The sequence below is a fragment of the Protopterus annectens genome, chromosome 1.part2, assembly GCF_019279795.1.
Source record: "Protopterus annectens isolate FY-2018-M chromosome 1.part2, PAN1.0, whole genome shotgun sequence".
NCBI classification, from domain to species: domain Eukaryota; kingdom Metazoa; phylum Chordata; order Ceratodontiformes; family Protopteridae; genus Protopterus; species Protopterus annectens.
Window position 1 is genome coordinate 186,022,288 of NC_056727.1, and position 25,790 is coordinate 186,048,077.

Here is a 25,790-nt window from a genome sequence, read left to right on the forward strand (position 1 = left end):
CCATCTATCTCACTGTTCAAAAAGTCACTTAAGTCATACCTCTTGCAATCCTGGCTCTGTCCTTGCATCACATAAATGCTTTCCTGCTCTCCTCCAATTCTTGCTACCTTCCTCTCCTCACTGCTTACTATCTCTATTATACAGTACTCAAATACTCCCATACAGGGCCTACTATGTGTAAATTATTATGTCTTGTGTGATGTCTCTTTTGATTGCATCAGCTAATGTGGAGTCTTTTTCTCCAAAATACTGCCATCCAGGGTCTACTATGTGTAAATTAAGCTTGCTTGGAACAAACCATTGTATGATATAGCTTTTCTCCCTGGGCCTCCGCTGTAAATGGACCTTGTTCCAGTCGGACTTTCCCGGTAAACAAATGTAAAATAAAATAAAATAAATAAATAAATTGGCTGAGATGTGCCAAGACAAAGGACTGGTGCATGCCAAACTGACTAAAGCAGAAATTATTGCAGCCTTAGTCACAGCTGCATCACAGACCAGCAACCAGGAGGACAAACAGACTGGGCTTGGGGATGTACAACTGTCAGAAAATGGACAGTTCAACTTTGCCTCAGAGGACTTAAAAATCCATCTGGAGTTGAAGAGACCTGAACTGGGGGTCAAATGTTTGGAAATGGAATCAGCAGAGAGACTGAGACATCTGGAGGCCAAAGAAAACGAGACACTGAGATGTTTGGAGGCTGAAGACAATGAGAGGCAGAGGCAACATGAAAAGGTGATGCTGACTCTTCACCAGGGTCATGGAGGTAATGGGGAAGGGAATAACCGAACCCCAGAAGCAACAAAGGTCAGTAAATTTCTTCCTCAATTTACAGAAGGTGATGATTTGGATAATTTTATTCATATGTTTGAAAGGGTATGTAAATAGTATAATGCTGACCAAGGGCTCTGGGTATTGTTCCTGAACCCCTTACTCTATGGTAAAGCTGTAACTGGTATTTTTAAATTGTCTGATACTGATTGCTTAAATTATAATACTTTTAAAAAGTGTTTATTAGAGTGTTTTAAGTTAACACCTGAAGCTTATAGAAAAGGTTTTGTGAGCATAGACGCAAGGCAGATGAAACCGTGTGTGAATATATTGCAGAGTTAAGCACTTGTTTTCATAGATGGGTGAATGGGTGTCAGGTCACCATTTTTGAAGGACTGGCAGTCCTTTTGGTGAGGGAGCAAGCCCTTAGCACTTTGCTTAAGGACATGAGAATCAGGTTAGTGGATAGAAAATGTAACACAGCAGGTGAGTTGGGGAAAAAGGGAGACCTATACCTAGCAAGCAGGGCATCACTGCACAGGAAAGGGATACCCAGTGCTGCTCATTGGCCTAAGGGAGCCCATGGTGGGCAGCCTAAACTGCCCCAACAGAGTCCGCCAGCAACAGGTGAAGCCACTAGTCCAGGTACACAGCCAGGACCAAGGGTTAAATATTTTAAATGCAACCAGTGGGGTCATGTAGCATATAAATGTCCATGAGGGCAAGGTGGAGAACAAAAGGTGGGAGAGCCAGTTAATGGGAATGACAGAATGCCAGCAGTAAGTTGTCTGGAGACAACATGGGTACCAAACTACCACAAGAGGTTATATCCTATCTTAGTGGATGGGAAACAGTACTCTGCTAAGAGAGACACAGCCTCTGATCTAACCATTATAAAACCTGCAATGGTTAAAAAGGAGCACTGCTTGTTTGGGCAGGCTACTCCATTCAGAACTTTAGGAGGGATCCCATTCCAAATACCTTTGGCTAGGGTTCACCTTGACTGGGAGGGTGGAAAAGGAAGCAAGCAAGTAGGTGTGTTTAAGAATATCCCTGCAGGTGTCCTGCTAGGGGATGGAATAATTTTGCTAATGCACTACCTTGTGTCCATGCAGTTATACGCAGTCAGGCTTAGAGACATACTTGTGGGTCTGTTAGCCTGGGGGGACCAAGCAGACCTCACATTTGAAACCAGGACTGGTGAGGTTGCTACTTCAGGGAGGGAGCTACCCTGTAGCAGTGAGACTGAAGGTGAGCCACAGCTGTTGGTGGGTTCTGATGTTGCCTTGGACAGAGTGACTGCAAGAGAAGAGGTGAGTAGTAGTACCCAGGCTGACAGTGAGGTACAGCTGTCAGAGAATACTAGACTTCCTGTGGAAGAGGAGCTGGGAAGGGTTACAAAGAGAGAGGTGAGACAGGCTCAGCTCTCAAACTCTACATTACAAGGCTGAGGTAGGTAGCTAGTCAGGCACCTGATTCGCAAGGAAAGGGGGGATCTGTATACTGGGGCAAAGGGTTACTGTACAGAGAGTGGACCCCTGAGGGAGGGCCAGAGAGTGAGAGAATGCAGCAGTTGGTAGTGCCCAGAGCCTACCATCTGGCATTTCTAGCCATAGCCCATGATATTTCCTTTGCAGGCCATATGGGCATAAAGCATACAAAGAGACTTATTATGCTAAACTTTCATTGGCCTGGGATTTACAGAGATGTAATGGGGTGCTGCAGGACCTGTGAGCAGTGCAAAAAGGAAGGCAAGGCAGGAGACAAGGTGAAAGCTACTTTGATGCCTTTGCCTGTGATTGAGGAGCCATTTCAGAGGGTAGCTATGGATATTCTGGGGCCTCTCAGTACCTCAAGTTTCACAGGGAAGAAGTATATCTTAGTGGTAGTAGATTATGCTACCAGATACCCCGAGGCAGTGGCTCTGTTCTCCATTGAGCCTAAAAAGGTGGCAAATGCTTTGTTAAAGATTTTCAGCAGAGTAGGTTTACCAAAAGAAATACTGACTGACAGAGGTGCCAATTTCATGTCAGACCTGCTGGGTTGTCTGTGGAAGCACCATGGGGTGAAGCACCTAAAGACCCCCCCCTACCATTCCCAGACTAATGGTCTGGTAGAGAGTGTAAACTCTACACTAAAGACCATGCTACAGGTATTTGCAGACCAGTTTAAAAGAGGGAGTGGGACAAATATTTGCCCCATCTGTTGTTTGAGGGAGAAAGGGAACTCCATACCTTGGATTTTACAGACAACTGACATACTGTATTGACAAAACTAAATCATTCAGATTTTTGGATCAAATTGTTAATTTCTTGTGAAGGTAAGAACAAGGGGGCAACCTGTGTCAATGCAAACTATTCCCAAATGGTTGCCTAAGGCTGTTACTTTTTTTGTACTTGCCATAGCAAAAGTATTCCAGACAGAGTTACAGACATAGTTAATGCCCACTCTACGTGGGCCTTTCCTTCATCTATGGCTTTTTGGAATGGGTTGGATTCTAGAAGTATTCTAGGAGCTGTTACTTGTTCCTCTGGCCATACTTTTACAAAGCGCTATAAGCTTGATTTCTTCTCTATGTCCAGATTAAACTTTGCTAGAACCATTCAATGGGGGCTCCTGGACTCTTCTCCTTCCACCTCCCAAATGTAGTTAACTAAAGTAATCTACCTATATAACTAAGGCTACTGCATCAGTGATCAATATGATGAAAATAGTACAGTTGTAGAGGTAAAACCTACCCTAAGAGTAGATGCTTGAATGATCACTGCTGCAGTAGTCACTCCACCCTCCACCTCCTGTGCTTTTTATTCCAGGTGTTCTTTTTATTCTGTGGTTCCTAATATTGCCCTTTCAGGACTCACCATCTCCCGAGCTGTTGGCAGGAAGCTTTGAAGGGCTTTGTGCTTAGACCTGCCTTTTAGTCAGCTCAGTTTGAGGTGTCTGACGGTTTGGGTGCATGGAAGGTGCCCTGAATTTGGAAGCTAGCTGCCTGTTATATCCTTGGCAGGATATAACTCATATAGCTGAGACTACTGCAGCAGTAATCATTCGAACATCTGCTGTTATGGTGAGTTTTACTAATACAGCTGTAATGTCTTTTGAATCTGATCAAAGTGGGAGCAACATTTCAGTGTGATGGGGATTATTCTCTTAGAAACATAGTATACTTTGTCAGTGATCATCAGGACCATAAGAGAACTAGCCTTATACACCTCCCAAATCAAGTAGGACCATACATGATAGCCCCTAGTGTAAATTTGTGTATCCCTCCAGTCATCAACATACACATTTTTTTTCCAAACTCCTTTATTGAATTATCACTTTTGACACAGGCAAATTTACATTCATATAAAAGTAATCAAACTATATTAACATAACAAACATTATACTTTACATATATTGCTATATATCATATAAGCTAAGCAATATTATATAAATGATTCAATTATTGCCTTTTTTAAACAAGACATATGTTTATTAAACCAACACTTACTACACAGGCAATCATACATTAATATAAATGAAAACAAACCACACCATCACAATCCTAGTTGTAACCATTTTACATCACAGACTACACTGACACACACTCCCAGTTGCATCTTGAGTCTAACATGGATACCATGTGGAAAAGGAGTGAAACAGAACTAAAGAAGAATGCGGAAGCTGTTTTTCATCATGACTGTTTAACAACTTGAGCAATGTCTTTTTTGTATTAATAATTACTGTTTTTATCTTGTATTCCAATATTTTTAATAGCTGTCTCTTTATGTTTTGGGTTAGATATTTTCATTTGTTCTTTTTTACTCAGGACAGTTTTCAAATTGCTGCAATTTCCTTTTCATCATCTATTAACTGTAATTAATTGAGAATGTGTTCATTTGCACGCACACATACACACATATATACTGTGTTTATGTTTACCATTTGTTTTAAGTATATTTAGTAATTATAGTACTTTAAACTGGGATTATTTTGTGGTCTTCAAATGGCTGTTGAGATACTAAACTGGGAGGATAACTCCTCTCTCCCAATTTATTTCAAAACTCCTTTATACAGAGCATTACTACTTTCTCCATATGAGCTGAACGTCTAGTTATAAGTCATGATAGATTTTATTTCAGAGAAGAAGGGATTCAAGCATCTATGTATTTATACAATTTTGACTTATTGGTCTTTATACAGTTTTGCTTTGTTTGATCAAGTTTTCCTAACATTTCTTTTCTCCTTTCTCTTGGTCTCTGTTAGCATTCAATTATCTCTATACTTGAACTTGATATGTTCTATGTTGTGCCATCACTATTATGTTTCTTTGTTTCCTTAGATATTTTACTACTATGTTTAACTTCTAGTCCTACTACTTTGTATTTTATTGTTATATATTATGTATCATTTCTGTGCACTACCATGTGGAGCTTTTCTCCCTGGGTCTTCATTGAAAACGGGCTCCTGGCCCACTCGGACACTACCCGGTTAACAAATGTAAATAAATAAATAAATAGTAAATAAAGAAATATTATTTTGCTAAGTATTTAGCACAGTATCTGTTGACAAGCTAGAAAACATACTTATCATTTTTGCTTTTATTAACTGAGGGCTAACGCAATTGCCTTGGCCATAATACCTAATGCAGTAAGTTCTTTAATGGAATAACCGAAGTGCTGAGTAACTATTTTCATACCAGAGAAGACTAGACAGATATTTTGTTTTGTTTGAACGGTATTGTGATTAAAATGATGATTTGTGTGTGTGTGTGTGTGTGTGTGTGTGTGTGTGTGTGTGTGTGTGTGTGTGTGTGTGTGTGTGTGTCTGTGGGGTGGGGGCACATATGCTAGCAAGTCTGAGTAAGTGTGCTAATTTTTTTTATTGAGCAGAAAGTTTACTCATAAACACAGTGGTCACCTTGTAAAGCTTTCTACGTAAAAATTATTAACTTTCAGAGTAATTACTTCATACAGAAAGCTATAAATATATTTGCTCTAATTATTAACATCTTAAAAAATATATTTAAAACAGTTTCTCTTTAGGAACATAAATTGTACTATAAAGTGGAGAAACTACCACTTTTCTTTTGACCTTTGTAGGAAGTATTAATGATATTCAGTTTATTCCCCAAAGAAATTAGCAGATAACTCTCAGGTGTAAAGAGCCATTGTTTCTGTTCCCCGTGGTATATTACTCCTGTGGGCTGTCCACATTTCAAGCTAATGAAACCATTTGGCAATAGTGGTCTGAGAGAAAGACTACTAGCATTAAAACTACTTATTATAAAAAATATGATACAGCAAAAATATAGTCCTCAAAAGGTGCTGGCTCTCCTTGTAATTACATTTTTGTTGCCAATACACTAATGCCAGATCCAGGCCATCTCCCTGTTAAAAGTCCAGCCTAGCCTACAGTTTTATTTAATTGTTAAGTTTCTTTTCTCCCTACAATATGGTTCCAGTATTGTTTAGGTACCAAAACCTGCCTGCACTTTATAAAATATTCTTTCCTTGGCTTGGGACCAAAGGAGGGGATTTCTCCAGCCACATTTTTAAGCTTAACTTCTCATATACTTTGGCAGTAGAATTTACTTTCACATGAATATGAATATTCATATGAATATGCCTTCTGGACTTACCACAGATAAATGAAAATCTGTAGTTTTTTCTGTCAGGTACTGCCCACAATCTTGCACAGACAATCATTCCTGCTGATGTCAGCAGGTCGGCAGCTACTATTCAAAAGAGGAAGGCAGAGTTGTGTAACCATTTTGCAACTGCCTTTATTGCAGAGAGGAAGAGAAACAGTATCAGTACACCTAGTTCAGTGATGGCGAACCTTTTGGGTTTGGCGTGTCAAAAATTTGGAAAATGCCTAACTTGACTCTGCACGCGTGTCACCCCCCCAACAAAAAATAAATAAATAAAATAAAATAAAAATAAATAAAACAGCATGACTCTCAGTACATCAGGGATATATCTCAACAGAATTAGGGACAAATCTAGAAATAAGAGATATGGACAGTTTTAAACTACTAGTACTATTAATTTGAGACACTGACAGAAAAAAATGAACATGAATTAATATATATTTTTTTAAGTAAAATTAGTCTATAAATCTAATTATTGCCATTATTAAGTGTAAAAAATTGCCAGTTTTAGCAGGGATTAAGAGGGATAGTTGAGAGGAATGTAAAACAGCACACTCCTAGAAATGCAGACCACTTACCCTTTGCAGAAGTGTAACCATGAAGAGAAAACAATGTCAGCATCGCCCTTTGCAGACTCTATTGAGAAAGTATACAGAAATAGTGTTTCAGGTTAATAACTTCCTTACCTCTGCAGAACTGTTGTTGAACTGGATCCTGGAACAAAATAATTCAATGCATTCCAGACAAGCAACATATACAAAAGCAGTTTATTTGATAACTCGGGTGTTGGTAAATGCTGGTGTGTCACCCAAAATGCTGTGGTGTGTCACCTTTGACACACGTGTCATAGGTTCACCATCACTGACCTAGTTGATAGAGTTACCACTTTGTCCCACTTTCTGCAGAGCAGTCCTGATGTGGGCAATTCTGTCCGGGGGGGGGGGGGCGGTAATGAAAAACCTCTTCATATTTTACAAAGAAAAATATTTTCTGACTATTCTCTAAATGGCATAGAAATCTGTGATACTACATTGAAATCATCTTAATATCATATGAAGTAATATAAACAACAAACATTGCACACCACAGAGTTTTTATTTTGGTAATAAGATGAATATAATTATTTCCCATTTGATGTTGGCATGGTTTGTCCTGTGCAATCTCAAGGTTCAGTAACAATCTTCCACTTTTGGCAGCCAAAAGATGGTAACCTTAATAGCTGACTACAATTTTGGTATAATAATCCACATGTAAGCAGTATTTTCCTTAAATGCAACAGTTTTATAGAAAGTAGTATTAGTCTTTTATACAGAACAACTGATTTGTCATGCTCAAGGGTTATGGTTTTGATGAAATGATAATACATGATTATATAATAAATCAGTTGGTAGGAATGCACCTGAAGTAGGAAAATGTTATATACAAAGGCATTTGTGTATCAGAAAAAAAAAAAAAAATATATATATATATATATATATATATATATATATATATATATATATATATAAAAACACAGCTTCAAGAACAGATAGTTGCATAGTTGCACCTTTCTTTTGAACTATGCTTGTAAAATACTTTTAAGAAAAAATAGCAATAAAAAAATGATCTCGCATCTCCCTACTGTTGCAGACATCGGCGAGTAGCAGAACCAGTTCTCTGAAGTGTTGATTAACACTTTTTTGATTACATTGACAGCTTTGTCACCTCTGGAAGAGCATGGGGAAAGTCTGTTAGTGCTTTCAGGACTACAAGTATGGCAATCTTTACAAAAGTTTTCATTTCAGTTGTATTCTGCGGATGTGTCTGCAAATAACTTAAATCAACCTCTGAGAGAAGTGTATATGATGTTCATTCATAAAAAAATAATAAAATATGTAAGCACTCTTTCTACAGAAGGTACATAAGATCCATGTGACTCATACTACTGCCATTGTGTCTAAACTGAACAAGAAGACAACATCACTTCCTTATGTCTAGCATGACTCATATAAAGGGGACTTGAAATAGATTTTGGAAAGGGGACAAGAAAGCACTAAAGTAAGATCATGTTAATCTGTCAGGCCCCATGTCAGCCATTTTGTGGAATAACATTTTAAAATGTTACAAGAAACACCTAGAATGATTTTCATGCAAAACAAAGATGCAATGAAAAAAAAATCACATTTTTCAATTCAAATGTGGAGTTTTCCTTTTAAAATAAATGCATTTCATTATGACTAAATCCATTCAATCTCTCAAAGAACTTTTTCTCGGCTGCCCAAGTCCAAAGGATTTATAACCAGCTATCTCCACTAGGGTTTTCACATACAAGGTACATCTTGTTTGCCTTGTTCAAAGTGTAAACATGTTTATGAAACCAAAGTCCAAATACTCCAAGAGAGCCCAAAAAAGAACAAAACAATTCAAAGGATACACTGAATACTGTAATTACTTTTGCTACCAAATTTAATAAAAAATAAAACCAAAAAGTGTTTTCATTCCATTTGAACATATACTAGAACCTCTTCAGACTCTGACTGGACAATCCATGTTCCCGTACATTTTGACTGCATTAAAACACACCAGGAAGGAACGTAAGATCACCATTACAAAATGTAAAGCAGAATACAAACTTAAGGTTGCTATAGGGGGTTATGGGGTAGGCATAATGGTTAAGATGAGTACCTCACAAAATCAAGATACAGGGTTTGATTCTCACTTTTGAAAGGGATATTGGCTAGGTTTAAAATAGCTGGCCAATACTTACCTATTAACAAAGGAAACAACAAAACTTTCTTCATTTAGGTCAGGAAATTAAGGAATAATGTTCAATAATGCACTGAGCTCATCCATAATGTTATCACATATTCTAGTCCTAAGGATATAGCTAAGATGTTAGCAAACAAATTTAGTGCTAACTTTATCCCAGCTACCCAGATTGTTGCACCCACCATCCTTGAAAATGTTCATCATCTTGAACCAAGTCTTGAAATCTACATCAAATGCTAAAACGAATGTTTCTATCAAACCAGATAACATACCAGGCTACTGTCTTTTCAGTGCCAAGTATGAATTATCTGAGCTGTTACTTAAATTGTTCAACCTCAGTCTGTTCACAGTGTTTGTCCCTGATGCTTGGAGGGCAGCCATTATGACTCCTTTGTTAAAAGATGGTTCCTCTTCAGACCCAGGTAATTATAGACCCATCAACCTCACCAGCCTTAGAAGCAAAGCCATGGAATGTTTCATAGCAAAACCTCATTTATGCAGACGTAGCCAAGTTAACTGATCTGGATCCCACTCAGTTTGGTTTTATGAAGGGCAGATCCTGTCATCTGAACATAGTAAACTTCTTTGAAAAGGTTACAAAGGCTGCAGGTGGTGCTTACTCTATGCATGCTACTTATCTTGACCTGACCAAGGTTTTTGGCAGTAACTCCTATGCAGGTATTACTGAAAAGTTAGAGAAACTTAATGTAAACACTTACATTGTCTGCTGGATTGCAAACTGACTATCCAAGAGATTCCAAGTCGTTAGAGTTGCTCATACCCTCTCAGGACATACATTTGTAATTAGTACGATAACACAGGGATCACTTCTGGGACCTCAGCTGTTTGACATTCAGTTTGCAGACATCAAAACTGATATTCCTGAAGTGCTGCTGACTAAAGTTTGCTGATGACTGAAAGGGCACTGCTATCTTCTTGTCTACTGATACTAAACTGCTCCAAAAAGGGCTAGAATACCCACATACCTACTGTACTGAAAATGATCTCAAGCTAAATGCAAAAATATGCAGCATAGTAGCATTCGGCAAAAAAGCTATTCACACATCATATAAGTGGGACTCCTCTTCAAACAGATACAGTCATAAGAGACGTGAGTACTTATGTGGACAACTTTCTTTTATTCAGTCATCATGTTTTCGCTATAGTCAGGAAAACCTTCTATCTGGCCCAGTTAATTTCCCGGAGAATATTTTCGAGATGCAAAAAGTCATCTTATCTCTGTACTTCTTCCTTATTAGACTTATTATTGAATACAGTGCCCCCTGTGGTATGTAAACATCCAAGCATACTGCTCAGCTAGCAATGCCTCGATGATTTTTAACCAAAAAAATTAAAGACATAAAATGATTCAACTATCCTGACTGATTAGCACAATTATTTACACTCAGTAACCTACTGGCTGGTCTCGGGTGACCAGAGTCTTGCTTTTTGAGCCATGAAAGACCCAATCCAGTTTGATTTCTTCACAAAACCAGTGTCTGTACAAACAGTCTTACTAGGAACCTACATTTATACCAACAAATAAACAAGACTCACTAGAGTGATAAGTTCTTAACTCAGTGTGGTCCCAGCCTATGTAATAACTTACTACTACAGATAAAGCAAAGTACTACTTTGTCTAGCTTTAAGGCAAGTCTGGATGATTAGATGAGTAGACATACATTTATACCAGTTTATGGTCCTGCTTGATGTGGAGGTTGGGCCCTATTAAGTACTCATAAAAGGTGGCAAGTACTTTTAAGTGTATATCTACCTAAAGATATATATGTCTAGGCCTCTTATGATCCCTGTGATCACTTGCCTGATATTGCTTCTATCATAACTTGCCCACCCCCTTTGCCATTCAGACATTCTACAAGTTTATTATTTATGCACTCCATAATCTTGTTAGAATGTATTGCCCTCTACATACCATCTTCTGTCTCACCTTTGTTTATGTCATATCCAGTTCTTTATGTAACACATTCAGCTGCATTATCATTTTTTTTTTGCTAGCAGAGCCCTGATCATCTATTTTTTTTATTTTACTATCCCTATAAAGGGTAAGATCAACAATTCTGCTCCTAATTGTCTTAAATGCCTCTTTCCATTTAAATATTTCTTATCAAGATCTCCAGGAAGTCAATTCTATCTGGTCAGCATTGATACTGGAAATCAACAAGCCACTTCTAGTAGATTAAGATCCACCAACATAATTAGCATTTTCTTTCCTCTCCATCCCATTATTACATTTATTTGCTCATCATCCAATGCAGTATAATTATAAAGTACCTATGTGACAGTTTTCATCATTTGATCCAAATAGCTTTATGGCTAAGAATCGTAATTTTTCTTCATTTCCTTCTACATTTGCATTTTTAAGATCAACGCAGCAACCTGTATTTTATCCATTCTTCTAATCGTTAGTAATCTTTCCTATTAAACAGTCTTGTATGCATACTACCACCGTCACCCACCTTTACCAATCCAGTCTTTTCTAAAAAAATCATATACTCTAAGGTCACATATACTGTATTTCCTAGTTATTAGTCAATGGTGCAGTAATTCTAACCAAGTCAGATTATTATCTCCCATTAACACATATCATTCTTATGTTTTTCTACTGAGACGTCTTGAACTACAAACCACAGCTGTAGTGCTTTTTCATTGTTTTCCTTATATACTTCATCTAACCTCCCACACACCTTAAGCCTTCTCTTAAGAAGTTCTATTTGCATATATAGATATTTTACAAGCCTTGTCCTTTCCCACTTTAGTTGAAATGTGAAAATAAATTAATGTGACTGTTTAATCCCTTTTCAATATTGTTTTCTTTTCTTTTTTTTTTTTTTTTTTTTTGGTGAGCTAAGATGGAGTCTAGCTTTTCTGGACAATTCTTCTTGCCCTGACCATTCCTCACCTCCCTCCACTTCTTTACCCAACTCCCTGAAGCAGTAGTTGAATGTCTCTGTACTTTCCTTCCTCCTTACTGTATCCCTTTGTTTTGGACATACATCTGAAGATGTTCTTGTACCCAATATCTGGAAAGAAGTATGGGAACTCTGCATAAGAAGAATATGGGTGGGGTCTGTAACTATGAAAGTAAGACATTAGAATTGCTCCGATGAGTGGGGTATTAATACATGGTATTTCTTCCACTTTTGCTATCATATCACTTAAATGTGTACAGTGCTGTTGGGATGCTTATGTATTTAATGAATATGTAAATTAAGTTATAGATATAATAACTACACCAAATTTTAAAAGTTCACACATAAATTATTTCTGAACAGAACTGTATATTATATTAACATCTTAACAGCTTTAGCTTGCAAGGGGTAAGCAGTACTGTAATAACCTCTGTTTTTTTTTTATTTAATTTTAATTTTTGCATCTGTGTGCAAGGCATCCCAGTACCCTTGTTGGACTTTAGTATGTTTGTGTGTTTTGCTTATTTCTTTAAATTGTAGATTGTGCACAGAGAGATACAAACTTGTTTTTAATAACTAAGAGCACATTAGACAAACTCAGAAAGCTTTTGTTATCTAGAATGTTTTTGCAGAGGCAGTGTTTTAGACAGATTAGAAAGGCTTTGATCGTCTTGAATGTTTTTGCAGAGGCAGTGTTTTATAATTAGTATTTTAAAACATTTTAGGTAATGAGATTTCTGTCTGCTTGCAGTTAATGGGCTGAAGCACCATCTGCCCTGGTCAATCAGATAGTCTTTACTAATGCCAGGCAAATAAAAAGTGTCAGTTAAGTATTAGTATCATATAATACATCTTAGTAACTACCAGGCAAGCTGGCAACCATAAACTTCATGGATTGAACATTCATTGCAGCTATATCTGTTAGTTAGCTTTAAATATCAAACTTATCAGTATCTGGACCCTAAAAATAAACATTTGTTGAATGAAAAGGAACAGCAAGGAAACTGGTCATATTTAATTGATTATCACTTTCTCAGTTAATAATAAATCTGAAATGCCAAGCATCAGATATTGTTTTTTTTTTATTGGCAGTTACTACAAATTGCCTCTCCCTGTCATCAGGTAAGTATCTCCTGTTTGTCCAGGCAATTAAATATCTTGTAATACTGTACATTTCTTTGTCACATTATGATGTAAGCTGAGCTGAGTCTGTAATTGAGCATTGTTTGATCAGCACTCTATACCAGTAAATACATTTAAACAAATAAAGTAAAATAAATACATAAATAAATAAAAATAAAAAAAACATATGTACATATATACTCCATGGTGTGAAAATGACTTTATTCACAAAATACAGTCCGTTCTGTGTGAATTCAGAAGCACTTTGTACCTGTACATTCAATGGTTAACATTCTGTGATGAGCATTCTACAACCTGTTTTTCAAATAAGCAGATTATAACAACTCATAAAGCAAACAAAGAAACAAACACACAAGTATAAATAAATAAACCAACAAATAATAAGCAAATAAAAATAAGAATGGAGATGAAATGTAACAGATGTTGTTATGTAAGAAACAGGAATAAAAGCTGAGAAGCAAAGAGGTGGGCCAAAAGGGGCTCAGAGTGTTTAGATTTTTTTCAAAGATCTATGCGAGTATACACATTTCATCCCTATTACTCATTTATAATCACTTTCAGATGATGCCTTTCATTCCCTTCCCAGTTTCTGAAAGCACATACACCTGCACAGTTCTAGCAAGGCAGTAAGGTATTGAAACTCTTTGTGGTAACAGCTGCACACAAGCTCTTTTCCTTCTGAGGATTCATTTCCAGGTAGAAGAATTCTCTGTTGGCAAAGGTGTATGCAAAGCAGGCTTTGAGATGCATTTGAAACCATCATTCTTTCATTGGCACTGCCCGTTATATTTCTGCTACAGTATCTTGTATGGGAGGCATTATTTGAAATTAATGATCCTTTCAGTATTAAGAGGGCTTTACTGCACACCTGCGTAAATTAGTTGCTCCACCATACTATCCACTGTGCTATGAAAACTTATTTATGTATGACAAAAAGCATACACATACAATCTGCAATTATCTTTTTTAATCATACAATGAATTCAACAAACCACCTGATTGGAAATGCTGGAAATCTGGCAACACCATTATTAACTATTCAGTTCTTCCGCAGAGAGAAGCATCGTTAAAGTAAGCATGAGTGTGACTAAATCTATATGCTGAGATATTTTGTTTATTAGTATTTGTCAATGAGATTAGAGCACTAGCCCATCTGGAACATTCCCTGGCTCTGCCCGAGGAAAACAGATTTCTATAAAATTAAATCAAACATTAAAAAGAAATAGTAAATACAAAGCAAGTACATAAAGCATTTGAAAAAAAATGTTGTTACAATTCACTATGCAGTATGTTTTGTATCAAGAAAACTAGTTTTGCTTCAGCTGAAGTCCACGTGTTATGCGAAAGAGTAAACAGAGGAGAAAGCAAATATATCATTAGAAAAATAAATTACGGAAGTTGATGAATTCCCTGTACATAGTATCTTTCAGTTTATACACAACAGTTGTTGTTAAAAAGTTTGAATAAGGAGAATATGAGGTTAAGAATACGTGATGATAAAGACAGAATAGAGGTTGTGATGCTCCCACTGTGAGTCAGTAATCAAGCAGCCTCGATCCTCACCACTGACACTGGAGAGGGACGTTCACTTGGAACAAAAATGGATGCACCCAGTTTTTCCAGATGCAGCTCACTGCATCAAGCACAATTTCCCTTAAGGGCAAACAGGGAACACACTCATCCCAGGGTCTGGGTTTCTTTCGCTGTCTCTCCCCAGGTCCCCAGGTCCCCAGTAAGACACTCCACTGCCACAGCTGTTGAGTTAAGTCCTCAGCCAAGTGTCCAAGCCAAGTCCTAAAGCACCCTCACTGTGAAACCAGTGCTTCATGTCCCTGCCCCAAGCAGCTGACCCACACACTCTTTGAGATTTGATTTTCACACACACACACACACACACACACACACACACACACACACACACACACACACACACACACACACACACACCTGGAAAAGGCTAGCACAGATTTACCCGATGTGCCCCCTTCTGCCCAGACTATAAGGTAGCTATCCCTGCCACCAGACACTACAACACCAGCTACCTAAGGCTCTTGCAAGGGTATCCAATTTTATTGAGTGAAATTACTATTAATGCAAATTGTAATGTTGACCAAACAGCTAGGATTCAGGAGTGGCCACAGTGTCACCAATAGATATAAATACTCTCAAAGGTAAAAAAAAAATTCTAAAGGTCCAGCCAAAATGAAAAGTTTAAATATATTTAATGATAAATAATAAAAGAACATGAACAATACTAAATATCTATTCACAATAAACCAGAGTTTCCATCACAGGAAATATTAAAATAACACAGATGAATAATTTCACACAGTTACAGAAAAACAGTACCTAACTAATTTCACAATATTTTCCTAACTGATTTAGATAATTACTATCCCTGGTCACTTACTAGAGCAAGGCAAGATGAAGTAGGCAAGAGATCCTTCTTTGTCAGGTTACAAGAGCAGACTACCCCTGAGACTTCTGTCTCACCTAATACTAAAACATTATTTCTGTACAGAATGACATCGCATACATCTGGTCATCTGACGTCTGGTTCCCATGCAACCCTCTATTGCTAGAAACTGCCAGGATTTAACACCTACATGTCAATAATACACACATACAAGAGCTTTGCTCAGACCTGGTGCAGCTTCTGGAAGTCATAAAGCAATTACAAACTTCTACTCCTCCTACAGAGACTGGGAAACCATACTTCTTACAGGCATTGCATCTATGGCTTCATTCAAAACTGTGAGATTACATGTTTATGGCCTTGGCCCAGTAATTTAATTTTCTTACTTGTTTGCAAATTCAGGTGGATTGAGATTAACCTCTTCTCTTCCAGTATCCTCTGTTAAAATATATACATTTAATTTCAGTTACAATAATACATGCATATTTATTTTCTGTCCAACAGGGTACACTGTTGGTACATTTTCAACACAAGCATCTGTACAAATCAGTTTGATACTCAAATAATATACAATTCTTTACTAAATTACAGCTAGCTATGCTGGCATATGTTACACATCCACTGCCATACTTCTCCTGGCATAGCTGGCAATATCTCACATCGTCACATTGGTGGACATGGAACATTACAGGGAAGGGTTGTTATGAGTGTTGTGGGAATAAGAGGTAGTTTTGAGTGGGATAATAAGAGCCAATGTGATGCTATCTGACAAAGAAACCTCTCACATCAAAACAAAAATACTGAACATTGCAGACATAAAAAAATAAATAAATAAAAATCCTCTACACACCATTCAGAAAAAACTGAACTAAATCTGCAACTATAATAATCACCTTTAAGTAAAATATATTTTTATTTCATTGTAAAATAACAGATGATGACATGCATGTTTAACTATTCTTAACACTGAAAATCAAAGCAAACAGAACAGCAGACCGAAACACAAAGCCTGTAACTTTTAATTAAACAGTATCTCATCATTCCTGTTTCACTGATAGTGAATTCAGGGTATCCTGTCAGAATTTTATGACTTTTTAATGTGAGTCCCAGAATCCACAAAAGTAGAGCCATCCTCAGAACCCAGCTTGAGAATGTAACAGTGAAGTGTGAAACATGCTAATACATCTAATACGCTCCCGAGTGTGGGGGGAGCTCCATCCCACCAAGCACCTACTACATGTATACTAACTTTAAGATTATAATGGTGCCATTGAAAAGAGTAAATACTCTGAGATACAGTGATTTTAGAGTTAGTAGTTATCAAAATTACAGTCCTTGACTATACAATGAGAACCCTGACTTACTGTTATTTTACTTCTTCACACACCATGCAGTCTTAATTCATTCTGATAACATTTGACATGTCAGGCTTTGCCCTCTGTCTCAGATATTATCATTATGATAAAATAGAATATTATCCATTTCCCATCATTATTGACTGATGAATTATAATGATAAAATAGTTTTACCTATGATTATATCACAAAAAATAGTCCAGACAGTGAAGACTATGATCATAAAGGATGTACATGTACAGCTTACTATCACAATCTTAATGCCCACAATATTGAAACTCTTAACCTTGAGACCATAATGTAGAAAGGTCAAAATGCTGAAGACCACAATGTCTAAACATCTCATCTACTGAATCTTGTTATCACTATCACTGTGAACTCAGGAATTTGTGCTAACACAGCTCCTGCAAAGGTGTGTAATGGGGGGGGGGTTGTCTAGGAGTTTGATATTGTGGTCTTCAACATTTTGGTCTTTTGATAATATGATCTCAGGATTATGGGTTTCAAGACTGTGATAGTAAACCTATCCATAAACTCCAGATGTATCTCAGATATGGTATACAAACATCTGGAAAACATCCAAAGTCTAGAGTTTAACAATGCTTACTTATTTATTTGTTGCCTTTGATGACACAGTATGCCTTATTTTCATTGAAGGCCCGAGAAGAACATTTCCAGTACTATTATTGTGCATAATAGAGACCATAAGGTAAACATTTATGTATCACATAATGAATTATTCCATAACCAATTACTCATTCATTCATTAGAAAAATTAACATTCCATATGCACTTCTGAAATAATTAAGGTCTGGATTTATAATGGAAGACAGCTAATTATGTAATGCAATGCAAGAAATACATGCATTATGCTTACAGACAGAAGGATAATATTGTAGGTGCATCAGAAATTGCGGAAGTGCATAGTAATGAACGTTGCTCGGTATATACTTATTTTTTTATTTGTCTTTGTTTACTGGGAAAGTCTAACTGGGTAATATGGATTTTCAGTGGAGACCTTGGGAGAAAAGCTCCATTTGCTTACATTGTATTATACTAAGTTCCAGATAAACACAGAGTAGTTACATTTCTATTTACATTTATATACATACAACAGTTAAGTTTGCACATTCTAAGATTTTACAGAGGTAGAACCTACTAAAGAGAAAACCCACATGCAACTTAATGGATTGTACAGGCAGCAGTTATGTATAAAATTGTTTTGTTATTTCAATAAGTGGTTGAGAGTATTCTGTTTAAGAAGAGTATTGGAGAGTATTGTACGGTTAGCACAACATCTTAATCTGGTGATGAAAATGTGCAGGACCAGGATTAGTTAAGATGTTGTTTAAGCAGTGGTTTAAAACTATTGAGTTTGTCGGAGAGTTTTATTTGTGTTTGGATACCATTCCAGAGTTTAGCACTGTATTGGGAGTACAGCAATTCTCCTGCAACATTATATGACTTATTTGTGACTAGTAGGACTTTGCTGGTAGAACAAAATTCTCTTGCTAGACACTAGGGCAGTAATAAAGTTTGTAGTGCAGGGCATTTTTGTGGATGATGAATGAGTTTGTGTGCTGTAGTTAGTTGTGAATATGTTAGGTAGTTGTGCAGTTCAACCCAGTTTAATTACTTTTAAGTTATGACAATGGTGGGTTCTATGAAGGAGATTGGTGGCAAATTTAGCTATTTTATTGTAGCAGTAGACACGTTTCTTTCTTTGAGTATTAAGTTTGTTAGAATAGGACTGGAATATAAGAGAATTGGCAATAAGAAGGTGGTGGCCAGAGTTTTTCTAGCAGAATCTGTAAGAAATCCATCAGTCCTATAAAGGGAGCCTAGTTTCTGGTGTGTAGATTTAATGGTGTGCAGTATATGCTGGTCATAGTTGAGATTGCCATCTACGATTAAGTCCTAGAAGTTTACTGAGAGTTATAGTTTCAGTGACAGTATTATTTGCCGACTTTATGGTAAAAGAATGCTTTTGATTTTGGCAACTTTTTCAGGTAAAAAAAGCATTAACTTAGTTAACATAGTTAACATGTTTGCGAAAACAGAGATGAAAATATAAGGTAAAGAATGTGAAAACTAGTTACATGTTTAGGTAGGGGATGACATAAGACTGTAATAAGGAATTAAATAATTGATAATAATGAGTAGGATGGGTGTTAAGTGAGTACAGTTTATAGATATATATATAGGTGTATAAATAAGGGAGAGCATGCAGATAACTAGAGGCTGTGGAATATACATTGAGTACGCAAGGAGCTGGAACATTTTGAGAGACTGGAGCTATAAAAATAAGTAAGAGACAGACTGGATTTGAAAAGGGAAGAGAAAACAGTAGAGGAGAACAACTTGAAAGACTAAACAAACTGGTGATAAAATAAAAAATCTTGTGTTATAAAATGACGATGATCATTTGGCTAGGATATGGAAGGAGGACTTAGGAAGTGAAGAAGATAAATCTGATGAGAAGCAGGAAGCAGTAGAGTGAGATTGAATAAGCACAAAGAGTAGAGGATGAGAAATAAGAAGAATACTTTTCAGTGACTGTGCCAGTTAATACAAGAAAATAAGTTATGCTGGGCCTTGTCATGTTATATCACAGCAGCAACATAGATTTATATGTAAGAAGCCTTTAAGTAAGTGTTTGAATCTTTTTTGGTTACGGTTTATAATTTCATGGAGAGAATTTCAAAGTTTAGGTGCATGGAAAGATTATGCTTCTTCAACTTAAAGCCTGCTTTTATGCTTGGAATATTGGATAAGAAGATAAACAGAGACTGTGGCTAAGGGAATAGTTTGTCAGAACTGTGTGGTGTCATAATTATTACAGAGTAAGTCGCAATGTAACAAACTCCACATATATAAGTTTGTTAGTTTTGCCATTTGAAGCTATTTATACCTACACTGTCAGGACTTTGTACTACCCCCATTTTTCACCAAAGATATAACTGTAGAGATCACATCCGGATACATGTTCTATACTCTTCCATGAAGAGAGGTGAGTAGGCTTAACTTCTTCAATCCACACAACCCCTGTATCAGTTCCAACAGATACTTGAGCCAGTAGACAACTCTGGTCATCTGTGCTGTAGTCTGGCCTTTTTCCAATTTTCTAATGGCACTAACTTGAGCCTTAAATTAAAACAAACTCGCTGTTGTAAAAATAAAGAAATACACACTAGATGGAACTGTTATTAAGTGCTTTCATCCTTTAATGATGCAAAGAACTTCATAATCATTCAGAATACAATAACAAGGAAAAAATGCTGTAGAAATACATGATAATATGCTTATAAGATTAAATGTGCAACCAAAGAAATGAAGATTTTTAAAAAATAAAAATACAGTAACCAATAACAGAAGAATAGAATTTTGAGTAGCTATGGTAACTAGCTTGGTCTATTTATAATATATACATATGTATGAAAGAGGAGGGCTTTAGGTAAGCCAGAACACTTTATGTTGATATTCTTTGTTGTCCCTTAGTGACACGTGACATAGAATCATTACACACCACCATACCACATAAAGAGAGTTTGCATTTTGTCAAGCTGTTTCTTTCAAAATACGTTGGCTTTGCTACTAACAGACCAGATTTTATTTGTGAATTGTTTACTTTAGTGCTACACAACAATTTATTTTTCTTTAATGGTAAAGTTTATCAACAAACAAAAGGTGTTGCAATGGGCTCTAAGATGGCTCTAAGAGGCCCTAGCATGCACAAACCTTGCTTAAGTATATGGGAACATGAATTATTACCATTCATAAAAGGTTTTAACAACTTTGTTTTATATCATTGTTACATAAGTCCAAACTGGGAGTAAACAAACATGGCTTTCTTGATATTAAATAAAAGACAAAACTTTTATTCAGGTACAAACTAATGAGCGCTTTCGTGCCTCCTGGCACTTCTTCAGACAAAACAAACACTGCTAAAATCTCATGATTATTGCCAGCAGGTGAATTTTAATTGCTGCAGATATATGGTTGGTTGCTGTGAAATAATGTGAGTGAGGCAACCCTTTTTTATTGAGATTTTTGCAGTGTTTGTATTGTCTGAAGAAGTGCTAAGAGGCACGAAAGCACTCACTAGTTTGTACCTGAATAAAATTTTTGTCTTTTATTTAATATCAAGAGAGCCGTGTTTGTTTACTCCCAGTTTGGGCTTTTGTTACTGCATTTTGCTTTTATCGGGAGAGCTTCATCCCCAGCTGCTTTTGGATTTGTGTTTTTTACTTTTGTTATATCATTGTTACATAGATGATATATTTTTTGTATGGAAGGGTAGTGAACAAGAGTTTCCTGATTTTGTGAGGTCATTATCTGATAGTACTGTTTTTTTTTAATTTGTCATTTCTGGTTGTAGGCACTGTTAATTTCCTAGACACTACTACTACTTTGGATTCTACCACTGGCCATTTGCACTCTTTAGTATTCAGGAAAGACACATATAGGAATACTTTCCTTGACTTTTGCAGCCAACATCCTTATTTTATGAAGGTTAACTTGGTTTGAAGACAGTTTATCCGACTGTCCCGTTTAATTAGTGATGATTACATCTTTATTGATGAATTGTATTTTTTGCAAAGACTATTTATGTTAAGGAATTATCCCCAAGAATTGTTGCAGAGACTACTTGAGGAAGTTCTAACAAACCGCTATACTAAGTTTCAGCCTATCATTCACTTTGGTTTTACCCAAACAGCCAATGATCAACCTAAAAGGGATATGACATTAAGCTTCCCAATTCCTATAAACAGGGATATGTCATGCATCAGAAGTATCCTCATGAAAAATTGGGACATTATTGCTAACATTCTATTAGTAAGTAAAGATCGACCATTTTATACAGAACAACCTGATTTTAACCAAGGCCATAAAGGAATGCATATGTGCAATAACTGTATAGTCTGCAAATATATTTATACTAAATATTATGACTGTCACTCTAAGTGTGTAGTGTATGCAGCAAAGTGCAAATCCTGCAGCAGTTTTTATTTTGGAAAGACATGCCATACGCAGTCAGATCAGATTAAAGGACATTTGTTTGCAATGTGCCATAATAATTATAATAATGTCTTGGCTAAGCACAAGGAAGTTTAAATTTTTTTTTAATTTGAGTTTTAATTTCTCAGGGTTTCATTTCTTTCTGCTTGAACAAGTTGATATGTTTTTTGGTGATTGCGATAATTTCTTACAGAGAAATGAAATGGTAATTGCTGCTGAATGCCGAGGCTGCTCCTGGTCTTAATGAGAACATGAACATAAAGTGTGCATTACGCTGGCTTACCTAAAGCCCTCCCCTTTCATGCATACGTATATATTATAAATTAGACCAAGCTAGTTACCATAGCTACTCAAAATTCTATTCTTCTGTTATTGGTTACTGTATTTGTATTTTTTTAAAAATCTTCATTTCTTTGGTTGCACATTTAATCTTATAAGTGTATTACCATGTATTTCTACAGCATCTTTTCCTTGTTACTGTATTCTGACAAAGTTCTTTGCATCACTAAAGGATGAAAGCACTTAACACCAGTTCCGTCTATTGTGTATTTCTTTATTTTTACTGCAGTGAGTTCGTTTTAATTAATTTATTTTTCTCTGAGCTTTTTGGTTGTATTATTGAGTCTTAAATTATGGGGTGGAGTAAAATATCTACAATATGTGGAAATATTTAGGAATGTAGCCAGGTGTTCACGATTTGCTTTCAGAGGAGTCTAATGGCACCCCTACAGTTGACCTCATGCAACTTTCCATTGTCAGTTTGATACTAAAACAATCATCACTGCCTTTTTCATTTCTTCATATGAACTGACCATGCAGACTGTATTTCTTTTACTCTTCTGCTGTGCAATAAAATTCAGTAAAACATTAACCATACTTTCATTTTTTTAATTATAACACAACTCTGAGACAAGCCCCTGCACCACATCATAGAACCCAGCCCAACAGATATCTATTCTTACCAGTACAGGTTCCTTGTGCTGTCACATTTCCCTGTACTACATTCACTCAGTACCACAGAGGTCCATTTCTACTTAATGCTGTTATTAGGCACTTACACAAGTCCTTGTAGCTGCACATATAACCTAGGCTGAGAATCCTATGACTGGGAGACATGAGGTAGAGGAGGAATTTTTGAAGAAGCCCACAGCTACCCTTTACTGATATCTAGTACTGTGTCCCATCCCTGTATGACATCATGGCAAGCTATCTCACAGGGGTTCATTCATATTGGTGCAAGTACTAAGTATTTTAAAACAGATCTGCATCACATCATGGTTTCCAGCCCCAGAGGCCTAAAGGTCGATAAACTAGAAAGAATATCATTGTCATTGACATAACTGATTCTTTTTGTTAGTCATCCATAATAGGTACTTTGACGTCCGCTTTCTGGGCCAGTAATCAAGGAACCTGAATCCTCACCACTGACACTGGAGAGGGATGTTCACTTGGAACAATAATAGATACGCACAGTATTTCTAGATGAAGCTCAATTTCCCTTAAAGGAGAACTGCACCCACTGACTCAAAAAAAATGTTTATTTCACCATGGTTTGGTGCTTCCTGCATTTTAACACCACTCTGGGACTATTTACAGGGTTTTAAATATTTTTGCATGTCATTTCTGAGTCTGACCACATGGGGTCTGGCATCTTGAAGTAATTCTGATCATTTAGTCTGCCTCTAGGTAGCCCACAATGCAGTACTTTTCTGTAAATAGTTACATCATGCAGGTCTCTTTCTTCCTAAAGCTCCTGTCACTGGATTGATTTTACATGCATACACTGCTGTCTTTCAGTTAGTTAGTTTTAAGTAACATTTCATGCCATTCAAAGACTACTTAAAACACCATGCAAATGCTGCATAACAAACATTTAAAGTGGTTTTTATTGCTGCTTCTTTTTAGAATGGCTAAACTGCATTTTTTTGTGAAGCCTGAATTGTACTACTTTGATCCATCTCCCATCCCCCTTCACACTTAACATCCCTAGCTGTCAAAGTGCTAAGGGTAATTTGACCTGTTATCTGCTGTGATTGACAGCTCACAGCAGGAGACTTGATTCATGTACTGTTTCCTTGTTCTAGCCTTTACTTTCTGTATGGGTAAGGGAAGGACCAGGGAGCTGTGATATCACAGCATGGGTGGGTTTTTAGGATGGTCATGGTGATGTCAGTTTGGGGAGGGAATTGACCAGAAAGGTACCTGTATTCAGTGGCCTTGATGACATCAATGAATTGGAGACTTTTCCAGGGCAGGTTAAAAGTTTTTTTGAAAGTGAAACCAACACAGTACAATAAGATACTGTTCTAGTGGAGAGAAACAGTCAATTTAAAATATTTTAAATGTTGTGTTGGTGTTTATTCATAGCAGGGGCAATACATAGGGAGAGAAAGGACAGATAAGTTGTGTATTTAATAACAGAATCCCATTGCTGTCCTTTAAGAGCACACAGGGAACACACACAGTCTGGGGTCTGGGTTTCTCTTTCTCTCTATCTCTCTTTCTGTCTCTCTCCAGGTCCCCAGTAAGACTCCCCATTGGCACAGCTATAGAATTGAGTCTTCAGCCAAGTGTCCAAGCCAAGTCCCAAAGCACCCTCTCTGTGAATCAAGTACTTTGTGTTTCTGCTCCAAGCAGCTGACACACATACTCTCTGAGATTTGATTTTTACACACACACACACACACACACACACACACACACACACACACACACACACACACACACACACACACACACACACACCTGGGAAAGGTTGGCACAGATTCACTAGCCATGCCCCCTTCTGCCTAGACTATAAGGTAGTTACACTGTCATGACACACTCCAAAGCCAGCTACTCTTATGCTCTTACAAGGGTACTCAATTATACTGAGTGAAATTAATATACCAATGATAGTGTTTGACCACTGCAGTAAGGCTTTCAGGAGTGGCCACAGAGTCACCAAATAGATATTAGTACTCTCAAAGATTAAAATGTTTTCTGAAGAACCAGCCACAATGACAAGTTTAAATATATTTAATAAAACATAATAAATAACATGAAAATACTAAATACCTGTTTACAATAAACACCAGAGTTTCAGTCACAGGAAATATTAAAATAACACAGATAAATAGATTCACACAGATACAGAAAAACAGTACTTAACCAATCTCACTATATTTTTCTGACTGATCTAAAGAATTACTATAGAGTTGTGTTATAGCATACGGAAGCTATAAAATCTTAAAATGCTTCCACTCTTCCTACAGGAGCTAATAAGCAATTCTCTGGCACAGACATTTAGTCTCTGGATGCAATCAGAACTGTAAGATTCAATCTTTATACCTTAAATTAAGTAATTTAATTCATTACTATTTTTCAAAGTAAGCTAGACTGAGACTAACCTCCTTTCTTCCAGTATCCTATTTACAACAGTATAGTCTAATATAAATGTATAATTCTTTTCTGTCCAGCAGGACACACCATTGATACATTTTTAAGACAAGCAACTTCACAAATGCATTTTCAACACAAGCATCTGTACAAATCAGTTTGATATACAAATGACATATAATTCTTTACAAAATCCCAGCTATCTGTGCTGGAATATGTTGCACATCCACTGCCCTACTTCTCCTGGCAACATCCCACATTGTCACAGGTGCCATAAGCCATGCCTAATGCTAGCACCCTAACAAAAAGCCTCATCTTTTAAAACTGTTTGGCATAAGTCCACAATGCTTCATTTTATTTCTTGTGCGTTAACCTGTTAAACTATCTGAACCAG